The sequence below is a fragment of the Macaca nemestrina genome, chromosome 4 (assembly GCF_043159975.1).
Source record: "Macaca nemestrina isolate mMacNem1 chromosome 4, mMacNem.hap1, whole genome shotgun sequence".
NCBI lineage: Eukaryota > Metazoa > Chordata > Mammalia > Primates > Cercopithecidae > Macaca > Macaca nemestrina.
In genome coordinates this window covers 124,100,596-124,115,447 of record NC_092128.1, presented here as the reverse complement: position 1 = coordinate 124,115,447, position 14,852 = coordinate 124,100,596, and the positions used below count along the sequence as shown (strand labels likewise).

General features: G+C 35.9%; 1 pseudogene; it reads left to right on the top strand.

The window, feature by feature from the left end:
- Positions 1 to 258: 258 nt before the first annotated feature.
- LOC112428722 (U1 spliceosomal RNA) lies at positions 259 to 412 on the top strand (annotated as a pseudogene).
- The last annotated feature ends 14,440 nt before the right edge of the window (positions 413 to 14,852 follow it).

Below are 14,852 nucleotides of genomic sequence, written 5' to 3'. Positions count from 1 at the left end.
TTGCTAATAGTTAAATACTGCCAGGTATAAATTAGTGTCATCAGTTCCTTCAAACAGAAAATAAGCTCAGTTAATTTCAAAATTAGTTCAAATATTTTTTATTCCATTTATGAAATAAAAGGTCTATTTTGGAAATTCATTCAGTCAAAGGCACAATATAAGATATTTTGTGAAATTTACATTAAATTTACCTAAAAAGTTCAAGAATAAACATCATGGTAGAACAATATTTTTGCTAAATTAAGAAAATGGTGAAGCATACTTACCTGGCAGGGGAGATACCAGGGCCATGAAGATGGTTTTCCCAAGGCAAGCCTTATCCATTGCACTCTGGATGTGCTGACCCCTGTGATGTCCCCAAACGTGGGAAACTCGACTGCATGATTTGTGGTAGTGAGGAACTGCATTCGCAAAAATAAATAAATAAATAAATAAATAAATAAATAAATAAATAATAAATAAAATAATGGTGAAGTAGGCGTTGGTTGTTGCACACATATAATTTATAAGTCCAACATACTCTGTTTTCTTAAGCCAAGTGAAATAAAAGCCATAGTTGTTATGAGAAGACCTTGCACAGTTCACAGAGCAGTATAGTTTAGGGCCAAGAAAATGAGATTCAGATGGGGAAAAGAGATGTGGGAGTCACGTTGGCTAAAACTCTCATTCCCCAAAGTGCCAGTAGCTCTGTGCACAGGCTTATAGGTCCATAGGTATAATTACCAGTGTTCCCAGAAGGGATCAGCCAGTTCCAAGAGTCGCTGCCCTCAGGGAAGCCCAGGGACACAGCTGCCATCATGGTTCTCCCTGTCCAGGTTCAACCCTACCGCTCAAGGGTGATATTCACTAGGAGTCATGTGGCCTAGCTGCGTATCTGACATACCACTCTATCAATTTACCAGGGAGCAGAGTTACAAAATTAACTTCAGGTCAAATCATCACATAGAAGAAGGGGTGGGAGGGTTTTATGCCTGGAAACAGATGAAACATAGAATCATAAAATAGAGATAATGGATGACATATTAAGCTTTTTACACATTGATTAATAATGTTTGCTATTAGTTTGTATTTAATTAATTAGATTACAAAAGTTTTAGTTCATCCATGAAATAAGCCTGTAATTTTTCCTTCTAATACTCTCTTTGGCTGGTCATATTTAAGAGAAACTTTGAAATTTTAAAAATCTATTTACATTTAGAAAAATTTAGCCACATATTGTGCTGTTGGATTTTGTCTAAATCCTGGTCCTATTCCTATCCTTTGATTATTTTACAGTGAACTCTACAGCTCTGCGCATGTAATTCTATTTTTCTGCAGGCATTACATTATGTATATCTAAAAGATAGATTATTTTTGCTGAACATTACTGTTATATCATTATCATTCTGAAAAGTATAACAATAATTCCTCAGCAGAACCAAATACCCAGTCAGTGCACATGTTCCCTAAATGCAGGGGGACGTTTTTCCCTAAAACTCATCTCAAACTTACGTTAATTACCTTTCACTGGGCCCATACTTGGGTTCTTAAAGCTGAAAGAAATAGTACAACTGAATATCTATTTAAAAATTATTTTTTAAATTTTCTATTTTTGTTTTAGTTCAAACAAATTTTCAAACATTAACCTTGAGTTTTCTATAAGACCATAATACCCAGAATGAAAAAATCTGCCACAGGTTTTAGCTTTTTGTCCTGAATGCCCTGACGTTGATGAGTTTGATGGGTCTTTGTAGCTGTGCTCTTAGAACACACTGAGGAGGCACCAGGACAGCCTGAGGACTCGGCTGCCTGAACTTGGACAGGGCGTGGAGGGTGAGTCCATGTGTTTCTTGCAGCTGGGTGGGTGTGGGGAAAAGCAGGGCAGGGTGAGACGACCCTCTGTGTGAAGCCACATGGGCTACGAGGGGACTTGGGTAAAGGGGTGGAGATTTGTATGAAGGCAATATTTTGAGTAGTATAAACAAAGTTGCTCTTGTCCAGAAAACCATAATAGGCACTAATCAGTGGGGAGAAAAGAAAGTTCTTACAAATGGCCCAGTGTGGCCAGAGCTAATGTAGAAGGGAGTTGAAAGGAAGTTTTGTCCATTGCTTCACTTAAACAGAATGTGATGCTAGGGAGACATGCAGAGGCCCTTCTTTGAATATGGTATTCCTGGGTGTTCTGTTAAGATTTATAAACTGATACAGCTATCACCTGACTAGATTATGTTTTTCTACACAATTGCCAAAGGGTATTTTGTTGCAGAATTAAAAGAAAAGACTTTTAAAGTCTAACTATTCAAACTAAAATTATAAGATACAAACTGTTTCAGGCCAGGCTCAGTGGCTCACGCCTGTAATTCCAGCACTTTGGGAGGCCTAGGTGGGCGGATCACGAGGTCAGGAGATTGAGACCTAACTCGCTAACTCAGTGAAACACTGTCTCTCCCAAAAATATATATAAAAAAAATAGGTGGGTGCGGTGGCGGGCCCCTGTAGTCCCTGCTACTTGGGAGGCAGAGGCAGGAGAATGGCATGAACCTGGGAGGTGGAGCTTGCAGTGAGCCGAGATCACACCACTGCACTCCAGCCTGGGCGACAGAGCAAGGCTCCATCTCAATTTAAAAAAAAAAAAAAAGAAAAAAAAAAAAAGGTACAAACAGTTTCAGTAGCATTATGAAGCAGAAAGATTAATAGGCGGTCCTAAAAATGTGATATGAAAACCTCAGAACTGTACCTTAAAATATAATTATGAGCATGCTTGACAGACATTTGAGTTTCGTCTACGAATTTCAGCATGCAACAGTGGCTCACAGGAAGAACCCCACTACCATGCCCAACCACTCCTCTGCCACAAGAGCCTTGCCTGGGAGGGTACTTTTTCTTTGAAATAATATGGTTACTGCCACCAATGAATTTAATATCTAATAGAAAACGCAGATATAAATTTTATGTTCACTAACTTAAATACAAAAAAAGCTTAGAAACAACTCTTTTAGAAAAAAAAAATAGCATTATCATAATTATTCAAAACATCATTCCAGTGCCTGGCTCAGACACATCCACGAGCGTTTCTTTCGGGAATGTTATTCTCAATGGGATGGCTTCATGTAGTGGGTGAAACGGGTCCGTGGTTCTGCACTAGTCCTCCTTCCGAAGCCTACCTCTGCAGATGCCTAAAGCTGCAGGACAACACACCGACGCCAGAGAACTGAGATTCTTGTAGAAGTTATTATTCTGTGGCATCATGATTCAACATAGTTCCTTTGAGAATCAGATGAACATTCGTTAGAGTTCAGCTCAAGTTCAATTCCAGTGATTTATTTAGTATATGTGGATAAAAGCGCTCTCCTATTCTATTGCTTGTCAACATCCCTTTCAAGTTGAGCTCACTTCCATCAAAATCAAAATGGATAGCTCAAAATCAATGGCTTAAAAATCATTATGGATAGGAGACTCAGATGTAGAGTCAGGGTAATTTTGTAAAATTCAGCGGTATCTGCCTAGGAAATAGCAGCCATTAGAGTATGTCAGCCAATTGATATTTGAAGCCTCCTTTTTGGGTGGAAAACTCCTAAAGAGAGGATAACCTGAAGTGCCATTTTTTCCCCCCAATTTAGCAAGTAAGGTTAATGTCAAGATTACAAAGAGGCAGGATAGATCACAGGTGAGGGACAGTGGAGTTCTATTCTCCCCCTGTCCATCATGTGTGCCACATTTGCCATGGAGGTGAACCATTTTCAGTCACACATGTCATATGTGTTCAGGTAAGTTATAGTAATGATTCTAATGAAACTTTTACATAATATAATATATAACTTTATAGAATATGTAATTATATGTATATATGCCTATAACTTATATACATATAATTATATATATGTACTTATGCTTACATCATATGTAATTCTCTGTACATAGAATATATATATTCTCTGTGTGTATACATATACTCCAACTGTTTTTTATATATATATTCTATATATATATTTGAGCTCTCAAAGAACTGCTATACACACACACATGCACACACACACACTCTTAGAGAACTCCAAGAACTGCCATACATATACTCTAACTGCGTACAGCAATTCTTAGATTCTCAAAGAACTCCAAAATAGTTTACATTAAAAGTTAATGCATTGTTTCTGGCATTGAGAACTACACATTTCCAGGGATGCTAGAGCAACCTTCACCAACCCATTTTTTACCCGTTAGCAGATGAAAGAACTCTTTTTCACTATGCTGCTTTAAACAATTATGCACTCCACAGTGCATCATGTATAGATTTTTAAATAAGTGTTTTTTACTTTAGCTTTAGATTGAAATAGCATCTAGTTCTTGATTATAGCCAAGATACTATTCAAAGGTGACTCAGGGTAATAAAAAGTTGGGGCTTAGTATTTGCCGATGATCAGAAGGGAGTCTTATGCTAGTCTGAGGAATCAACCATCTCTTTTCACCTACAAGGAAAAGAATATGTAAATGAAAACAGCAGGCATGCTTGTTATTTTATGTCCACCTTTGACATGAAGAAAATAACAAAATGTTTATGGGTATTAGGCAATATTTGAAAAGCAAAAGTAGTCAAAAAGTTGTCACAAGGTTGGGTAGTCAAGTTCTTAGGAATCTTTGACACCACTGATGTCACAATGATATGTCTTTATACTGATGACTTCAAACACAAAACTATTCCGCAAAAGTGGTATTAAATAATCGTTGCACCACTGTAGCATTAAAACATTGATAAAGACAGAGAATGAAGCTGGGAACTTGAGGAAGAGTTAAATACAAAATCAAAATACAGAGGTTAGAGAAAACAAAATCATTCTCTTACTCTCATCACGTAAAATGAGGAAACAGTATATAGCCAGCATTTTGCAAAATATATTGGAAACAAAACCAATAAAAAAAATCCATTGTTAAAAGCTTCATTGAGAAAGTGCTTTCAAATGCTCATGCCTCTGATTAGTAATGGGGACCTCCAGCAGGGAGCCACTGGTGCAAACTGAGAACGGTCAGGACAGGAGTGCTGACCCAGCCAGACGCAGTGCAGGGGCTCTTTCCTGATATCACTGTGGTTCGTGATCTCACCCTTATTGAAGCAAAACTGGAAATTTTTATTAGACATTGTCTGAGCAGCCTCCATAGGCTATTATGTATGTATATGTGCTTGCTATTTTACTAAAATGTATATGCAACATATGCATGGTAATTCTCAGCAAAACTTTTGCCTTCTTTGAAATCAAAAGCACAACGAGATACCATCTCACACCAGTCAGAATGGCTATTACTAAAAAGTCAAAAATCAGCAGGTGCTGATGAGGCTGTGGAGAAAAGGGAATACTTACACACTGTTGGTGGGAATGTAAATCAGTTCAACCACTGTGGAAAGTAGTTTGGAGATTTCTCAAAGAACTTAAAACAGAATTACCATCCAACCCAGCAATCCCATTACTGGGTATACACCCAAAGGAAAACAGATCATTCTACCAAAAAGACATCCGTGTGCGTATGTTCATCATAGTAGTAAAGACATTCACAGTAGTAAAGACACAAAATAAACCTAGATGCCCATTAACAGTGGACTGGATAAAGAAAGTGTAGTACATATACAACATTAAATATTATGCAGCCATAAAAAAGAACAAGATCATGTCTTTGCACAACATGGATGCAGCTGGAGGGTATTATCCCAAGTGAATTTAAGCAGGAACGGAAAACCGAATACTGCATGTTCTCAAATGTAAGTGGGAGCTAAACATTGAGTACTCATGGGCATCAAGATGGGAATGATAGACACTGGGAGACACTCACATCTGGGAGGGAATCGTTGAAAAATTGCCTATCAGTTACTATCCTCACTACCTGGGTGACAGGATCATTTGTACACCAAACCTCAGTGAGACGCAATATGCCCATGTAACAGACCTGCACATGTACCCCAAACCTAAAATAAAAGTTGAAAAAAAATCACCATCTTTGTAAAATGAGAACTAAATAATCTTTAGTTATATATATATATACACACACACACATATATATACTCACATATATACATATATATGTGTGTGTGTGTATATATATATGTATATATATGAGTTTACTAGGGCTGCCCATAACAAAGTTTTGCCCAAACAACAGATTGTGTGGCTTTAACAAAAGAAATTGGTTTTCTCACAATTCTGGAGACTAGAACTCTGAGATGATGATGGTTATTTTTCAAGCAGAGGCCTCTGTCCGTTGCTTGAATATGGGAATCATCTTTCTGTATCTTCATACGATCTTCCCTCTGTGTGTGTCTACGTCCTAACCTTCTCTTGTTAAAAGTCATATTGGATTAGGGCCCCATTTTAACCCCATTTAATTACCCATTTTAAATTACTTATGTCTTTAAACATCTTATGTCCAAATACAGTTTCATTGAGATGTACTAGGGTTTACGTCTTCAACATATAAACTTTGGCGAGACAACTCAGATCATAACAATAATCTGTATATAACCAATATAATAATTGAATATAACAGACATATCCATATAATCTAATTTCTATACATCAATATTTATGAATCTTATTGTCTTTAAGATGCATATATGTTCATTCGAAAAATAATTTAAGATTCTTCAGTGTGTTTTATAAAGTTTATAAGAAAATAATGACACAAAAATGTATTTCTAAAACAATGTCAATGATCTTGAAAAATAATAGATTATGTGAAAGAGAGTTTTAGTGTAAAAAATGACAAAATTAGTTATTATATCTTTGGAAAGTTAGAAAGTAGATTGCATAGATTCTGTAAGTCCATACCATTCACTTTGATGTAATCATGTCCAATATCTAGCATGGGTTATTAAAATATATTCACACACACACAAACATTTTGCATCACTAGGGACAAACATCTATTCTCTAAAACAAAGTACATTTAACTTAAATTTTTATAATCTTGTAATCAGTACTAGACAGATACACATTTGGTAGGCATACCGAGTTTCACCAAAGGATTGAATACTATTTCTCTTAAATTAATGAACAAAATGGAAGAATGTATGCTACATACATTGTTAGACTGGTTCATTCTTAGTAAACTCTAAGACAGTAGACTTTAACATGGAGGAGAATTGCACAAGTTGTTTTTTGTAATTCTGTCCTCCATCCATAGTTATTATTGTCTATGATTCAGCTAAGGGCATTCATAACATTCTATCTTTAAGATTATGAAACAAATGGAATATAATTATTCAAAGTAATTTTGAAAGGCAAAACAATAAGATGAATCATATAATGACAATAACTAAAAAGCTTTATTCATTCTAAAAAAACTAATTCAAAAGTGTGGGATCAAAATACTTATAGGAAATATAGGTGAAAGTAATTTGAGGATACAACATCAATATTTTTCAATAGTGTGACGATCTTATGGTAATTTAGGTTATGGTACAGAACGAAAATATGTAGATAAGAGATCTCTGGTTCCTCTTAAATCTTGATCAATCAAACGACAATGGAGATCATACGTTTCGTTCCGATTGTTAGATACTATGAGGAATACATAAAGACTTTTAAATGCAGTTTAAAAAGTGACAAGCGTTCTTGAAACAAACAAACAAGAAGCCTTAAGATTACTCACCCTTGCAATGTGCACATACAAGTGCTACAGCTGTTTAATTAGATTTATTTTCTGTCAGAATAAGAAGCTTAGAGTGACATAGTGGATAAAAAAGAAATTGATATTTGTGTTGGCTCAAAAAAAAGATTTTCTGAACCGAGTGTCTGATAATGACACATGACTGTGTCTGCAAGCATTGAAAGAGGTCTTTACAATATTGTACAAGGAATTTGAAAATGGATTGCATTTAAGTTCCCTTCTAAATGTAGAATGTTATATTAAATTATGATATAGGTCAGAGAAGAGTTTTGATTAATATTTATAGTTGCTTTCTTTAGAGGACTTAATGCATAAACTAAACTCAACTTGAAGCCCTGAACATGCAGGGTGATAATCATCTCAAGTCATTTCCATGACATATATTTAAAGTTTCTCAAATTATAAACATGCTGTACTTGATACATAAGAACTTGATATATATAAGAAATTTAAAACTTTAAAAAAATATTTGAATAATGCTAGATTCACTGAAGAATTGCAAAGATAGTATGAAGAGTTCCCAGGGACCTTCCCTCAGTTTCCCCTAATGTTAACATTTTATACAACCGTAATCCAAAATTATTAAATTAATGCAAAATTTAAAAATTATCATTGGCATAATACTAATACCTAAACAGCATCTTTGGATTTTATCAGCTTCTCGATTAATATCCTTTTATTTCTCCAGGATCTGACTTAAGAGACTGCATTGAATTCAGTCATCATGTTCCTTAGTTCCCAGACTGTGAAAATTTCTCAATCTTCCTGTTCACATAATCTTGAGAATTTTAAAGAGTATGGTTCAGGCATTTTGTAGAATGTCCCTCAGTTTGAGTCTCTGAAGTTTTATCATGGCTAGATTGAAGCTATAGGTTGTTTTTAAGAGTATCATAGAGATGAAGTGTCCCTATCACATAAAATGTGAGAATATGTGACACCAATACAGCATGACTTATCACACAACATTCACCTTGGTCACTTGATTAAGGTGTTGTCTGGCATAAAGTTACTATTCTAACTTTCCAGACCCTGTCCTTGAAAAGAGAATCACTAAGTCAAACTCACACTCCAGGAAAGAGGAATTAAACTACACCTCATGGTGTTTGGAAGGAAGTTATTTTCATATGTTATTTGAAGTTTCCTGTAAAGAATAGTGTCTTTTGCCAATATCTTCATTTAATCATTTATTTACAGCAATATGAACTTGTGGATATTTATTTCATTCTTTGAGATCTCTACAACAATCCCAGTATTATTATTATTCAAATTCAAATTCTAGATTTGTACATTGAGGGATTTTTTAGGTTATCTTCCGTGTCCTTTAGATACACCTCTATCTTTTTTCTTTCTTTCTTCAGTGGCAACAAAGCACATCTTACTTTCTGACATAAAAAGATACTACAAGCTCATTGTGTATTTATCATCCCAACCCTAACATCAGCTCTTCTTCCAAAATTCCTGTTTCTTTTCATTGGAGGGTGGCATTTAGAAACCAAAATCCAGGCACTGGGTGTGTTCATTGCTGCTGGGGGCTCACTGCTTCTAGGCACTCTTGGCAAACAGAGCTAAGAGATATAGGTATGTGTAGTAACCCAGGTATACATTTATACTGGTATTTATTTATGTATTCTCTAAATATACATTAAGATAAATGAGCTTACACTGAACTTCCAAAGTTAATTCAGCACCATAGGATTGATTTTATTTGTCCATGATGTTTATTAGTAACTTCTTTTTCTGAAAGTGAGAATCCTAGCCCCTGTTATTTAAGACTTATTTCCTTATTTCTTCAACTCTAGTATATGTGTAAAATAGTTTCAGAATTGGCAACATATATCCCTGTAAGAAGAAACTTTGCCAACTATATTACAATGTTTTGTACAGTTTCTCTTATTTTAAAGCTTCCTGATGTTCACTCAAGATACTGTTTTCCAAAGGAACTTAGGTCACTTCCCTTCTCTACTCCCCCTTAAATGACAAATTTAATGCATTCAGGCTAATTTCTTGCAGAGTATATTTTATTCTTGGATCCACTGACATCCTGCTTTTTAAAAATTTGTACACAGTAAAATTTACTCTTTGTAATGTACATTTCTATGGATTTTGACAAACAAATATAGTTTTTATCAAACACCATTATATCATACAGAACAGTGTTTTTACTATAAACATTTTCTTTAGAATTAATCCCTTTATTCTCACTAACCAGTGAACTATATTCTGCCTCTATTATTTTGACTTTTTTCTTATTGTCATACAAACGAAATCATGTCATATGTAGCCTTCTGGGTTTAGATTCTTTCACCTAACAAAATGCACTTAAAATTCATTCAAATTGTTGTGTAAATTGATAGTATTTTTCTTTTTCTTTTTGAATACTAAGTATTCCATTGTATGGGTATATGACAGGCTGTTAATTAATTCTGTCTTGAACTTCCCAGCTTCTAGAACTGTGATAAATAAATTTATGTTCTTTAAAAATCAGCCAGTTTCTGGAACTGTTGTTATAGCAGTCCAAGTGAACTAAGACAAGTGGTAGACTTACAATGGCTGAGTTTTATGGTATATGAATTATATCTCAATAAAGCTGTTAAACATAAAAAGAAAAACAAAGCTAAAAGCTATTTTCTTAAAAATTAATTAAACCAATAATTTTAGCGAGGCAGAACATGATAAAAAAAAAAGGAGAAAACACAAATTACCAATATCAGGATTGTAAAAGAAAATATAACTACATATCCTACAGTTATTAAAAAAGGTAAGAAGGATATCTTATTTTTTAGTAATTATGAACCAAGTTGCTACAAATATTCATACAGGCTTATATACATATACATATACAATAGTACCTACTATTCAGGTTCAATGAATAGGTTACTATTTTTTTATGTGACATTTTCAGAACTCAAATTGTTTTCATTCAGTGTAAATTTCACTATAAATCCTAATCCGTAATGCCAATAGGATCAAATAAAAAATTGGGTGATCTTTTTCTGTCTAAATCACATTTTATGTTCACAATATTTACATGTAAATTTTGCTAAAATAAATGTCCTCATTTTTTGTTGTTGTATTTGTGTGATTGCAGCTATACATATTTTATAAGAATAAATAGAGATAAGAAGGGGCTAGGAAGATTAATTGATTGAGATAGTAATAAGGATATTTTATGTTTGGTGGAAGAAAATCAAATTAAATTAAAATTTGAAAATAATCCTGAAATGCTCCATGAGAATAATGGACTGGAATGGAAAAGAAGTGTTGGTAACTAATGATGTATTTTTGGATAGATAAGATCAAGAAGCATTGTTGAGGAATCTGAAACCAGATTTGAGATTTCACCTATGAAGAAACTGTTTTAGAATACCTGTAAATTCTTACACTAATATATTTAGATTCTAGGATCACACTTCTTTCTTATAAATCAATTTCTCTCACAGGAATCTCTCAGAGGAATCTCTCACAATCTCTCAGAGGAAGTGATTTCTGACACAATTTGTTCCACACCTAAACAGAATTACATTCTACATACACTAGAAATCAATCTATGATGATACAGTAATAATGTACTAGAAAGTGCTAAATATTTATCTGTGGTACAAGTTTAGATTATCTTTAGCATTATAACAATGACAATAGGGTTATTAAAATTCCCATTCTACAGTTCCCAAAACAATTTATTTAAAATCCTTGAACATTAGGAAAACAATAAATTTTATTTTTCTCACTCTGTCCTTGAAGATCTTGTTACTCATCCGTAATAAACGTAAGGAAATGTAAAAGCAAAGCAAAATAAAACAAAACAACAAAAACTAGAAGAACCGGTGGACCAAGAAACTCTGAGGGGAGGCTGAACAAATTTCATTAGCCACTTTGAAACTGCTGAGGAAAGAATGAGTCATCATAACAGCCCAGTCAAGGTGCTGCCGCATCAGCAGACACGGCATCAGCTGGACAAAAAGAATCGCGACATTAAAATTATAACACAGGCAGGTGATTCTTAATTTCCTTTTTCTAAAAACAAATGGTGTTTTAGCTAATACTTACACTACTCACATATTGTTGTTTAAATACTATAGATTCTGCTCCTGGCCCAGGGGCTAGTAATCCCACAGCTTACTATTTCTAATTAATACCACACTCTGATTGCTGACAACAGGTTATCCAATCTGCGTCATAACCATAAAGCCATCCCATGAACCATCAGAAAGGAGTCATATTTTGGCTTCTTTTGCTTATTTTCTGGTTAGTGAAATATCTTGTATTATATAACTTATGTAGTACGTAAGTGTGCTTGTGTGTGTGTGTGTGTGTGTGTGTGTATCTACAGTTAGCCATTTATCCTAAATTTAGGCACATTGGAGATGCCATCTAGGAGTAATGGTGATTATTTTTAATTAATTCTGCCTCAGAGCCCCAGCATGCTGAGTGAACACAGTAGTCACAGACCTTACCCACCTACAGTCAATCTACCTCGAAGATCACTTCTGAGTATCTTCTAGAGTACATTTCTAACTGGAAGATCCAAGGAGCATAATAGCTACATTAAAAGAAAGAAGACTCTGGTGTGCTTTCCATAATTGTATATATAAAATGCCCGCTCCCATTATTTTCCTTGTCATCCACCTTGTTCACTCTGCAATTCTAAGTTCCATTGCTCCCATGGCGGAGAAGTGGTGTTCCAGTGCATTCATTAGGATGTTGCTCACCATTTAACCAACAAAGCCCAAAACACAGTGGCTTAGTACAATGGAAGTTTATTTCTTTCTTATGAAAAGTATAAAACCATCATTTCAAAGTAGTGTAAAGTTCTCTGTTAAAGGATATCCATAACATCTGGGGGTTCCACTACTTTCCACATAAGGTTTGTGACGTTGTGAGTGGTCCTGCATCAGGATGCAGAAGGAGAAAGAGCTGAGACGGGAGGAGATGAGACAGTTGATAGGGTGGCTTCAAAGGCAGCACCTATCATCCCACTCGAATTCCATTGGTCAGAACTCACCGCAGGTCTGAAAATTGCAGTCCCTATATGTATTCAGGTATGAATTGAAATGGGATGGGCATTTTCCCACAACGGTTAAGATAATTTTCATGGCAAATATTTTTCTACATTTTTGTAAAGTTGACCGGCACCTGTGTTATTAGCCATAACAAATGGCCATCAATTTTCCCCAGTTTGATAATCAGCTCACCTAGACTCTGTAGAAAGATCTCTTTGCTGTTAAGTGACTGCAAATGATTAAACTCACATTGAATTGCACCAGCAGGAGAGGGTTAGCCCTGAATGTGTCAAAGTAGACACTCTCCATATACCCCAGGTTTTATTTTCTGCCTGAAGTTAGCATACTGGTTTCCCTAGGAAAGCCTTTGAACTATGAATAAATGAGATCCTATAGAGTTTAGTATACAGAGTAGAAATACTATCCTGACTCCATAATCACTGCACTGAAAAAAAAAATTAAATGCTCATCTGTTTCTCCTTTATCTGCACTTATATCCCTGATAAAATGAAGTTTTTAAAAAGTCACCCTTGAAAGGACCCAAGAGAAGATAAAAACAACATATGAAGTAAGATCTAGACCTAGGACTGGACTGGGAACTTTGAAGTTTTCAATAAAGAGGGCTCAGTAGGTTGCAGAATTGGAGTTGACATTTTCTAAGATACTTGCAAATAAACCTAATCAAGGGAGAACCACAAAGGCAGTAATGCACAAGAAAAGAGGTAAAACTTGAAGTAATATATACTGGTGCCTATGGATGTCTCCACAGACTCATCTCTAGAGACATATATCCTATGTTTGATATACGAAGCTAAGTTTAGCCAAATTAGGTGCATAATAACCTACACTAACTAAACTAGAATTCATTCTAATCACCCTTTTCCAAGTGATTACACCTTGAATGATACTGGAAGCAGTGGAGAAGGATGTAAACAGAATTGTCAGTATCATTATGTGCCCTGGATACCCTGGGTAAATCACGTTCACTGAGTAGGCCATATCCCCATGTCAGTCTTGGCGCTGAGGTGGCAAAGTGTCCTCAGATCACAATCTTGTCAGAGCCTCTCAGATCCTTCTAGCAGAGGTGTGAATGGGAGGCAGAGCCACTAAGAGAACTGAGACCCACCCAGGGACTGGAAAACCTTGCATCCTTTTTTCTAACCAGCCGGAAAAGCCCCTGACCCCCGGTCTTTGTATGTGTGAAAAAATATTTTGGTGCAATACACATAAAACATTGAAAAGGTTCCTGAACACATTGTACCGATGTTCTTGTTTCTCACCCTGTGCTTTGGGGACAGTGAGAGGAAGGGTCGGTAGGGTTACAAAGAAGCCTCTTCGCTTCCTGCTACCACGACTGGATACACAAATCTCCCCAGTTTCCAAAACAGCCCCCAAATAATCTAGATTTTCAATCAAAATATTAAGTTGGCTCTGTAGCTGTCTGACCTAGGTAAAATTTATCCACGGTGATTGAAGAACTCCTCTATCCTTCCCTGAGCCTCCACCCTGACAGCGCCTTTTGTGACAATGGCACACCTCTGCCTCAAGTTTTCAGGTGAGTCATGTGTGATCTTTATCTGAGCCAGAAGACCTAGTACCTGGGCCCACTCTGGGATGGTTGTAGAGACGCACACCCAGTGCAGGGCTCCCGAGTCTCAGGCCTGATTCAGACTTTCTTCTCTTATCCTGACCCCAACCCAGCAGGAGTCCACTTGCCCTAGACTGCTTGTGCTGTAGGGATCATTTTGAGCTTCATTTCTACAAGCTGACTTCCTCACATGAGGATGCGAGGCTTCCTTCCTTTTGCCTCCCTTCCTTCCCTCAGTCTAAGCCTGGAATCCCTGCCTTGAATCCCAGAGACACCCTCAGCTTCTTGAAGGAGAGATGTTATTGAAGGAGATTTCCTTCCTGGATCATGAAAAGCTGTCCTTTGGACCCTCCTCTGTGGGTGTGGGGACTCTGACTGTCTCTTACTCACCCTGCTCAGTGTCCTGTGTTCTGCCTGCTTGACTGAACACCCCTCGCTCTCTGAACCTGATCTAGTCCCTTTTCCTGCACACTATCTCTTGTTGGAAATAACAAGAAAATACTAATTATAAGACAAATTCAAGGTATAATTATTAAACAGTTGGATGAATATAAATTAATTGTGAAATTTCATTAGTTCTAAAAAAACATAAAAACACAGAAAACTGAGACCATGTTTCTAGAAGTAGAAAGCTC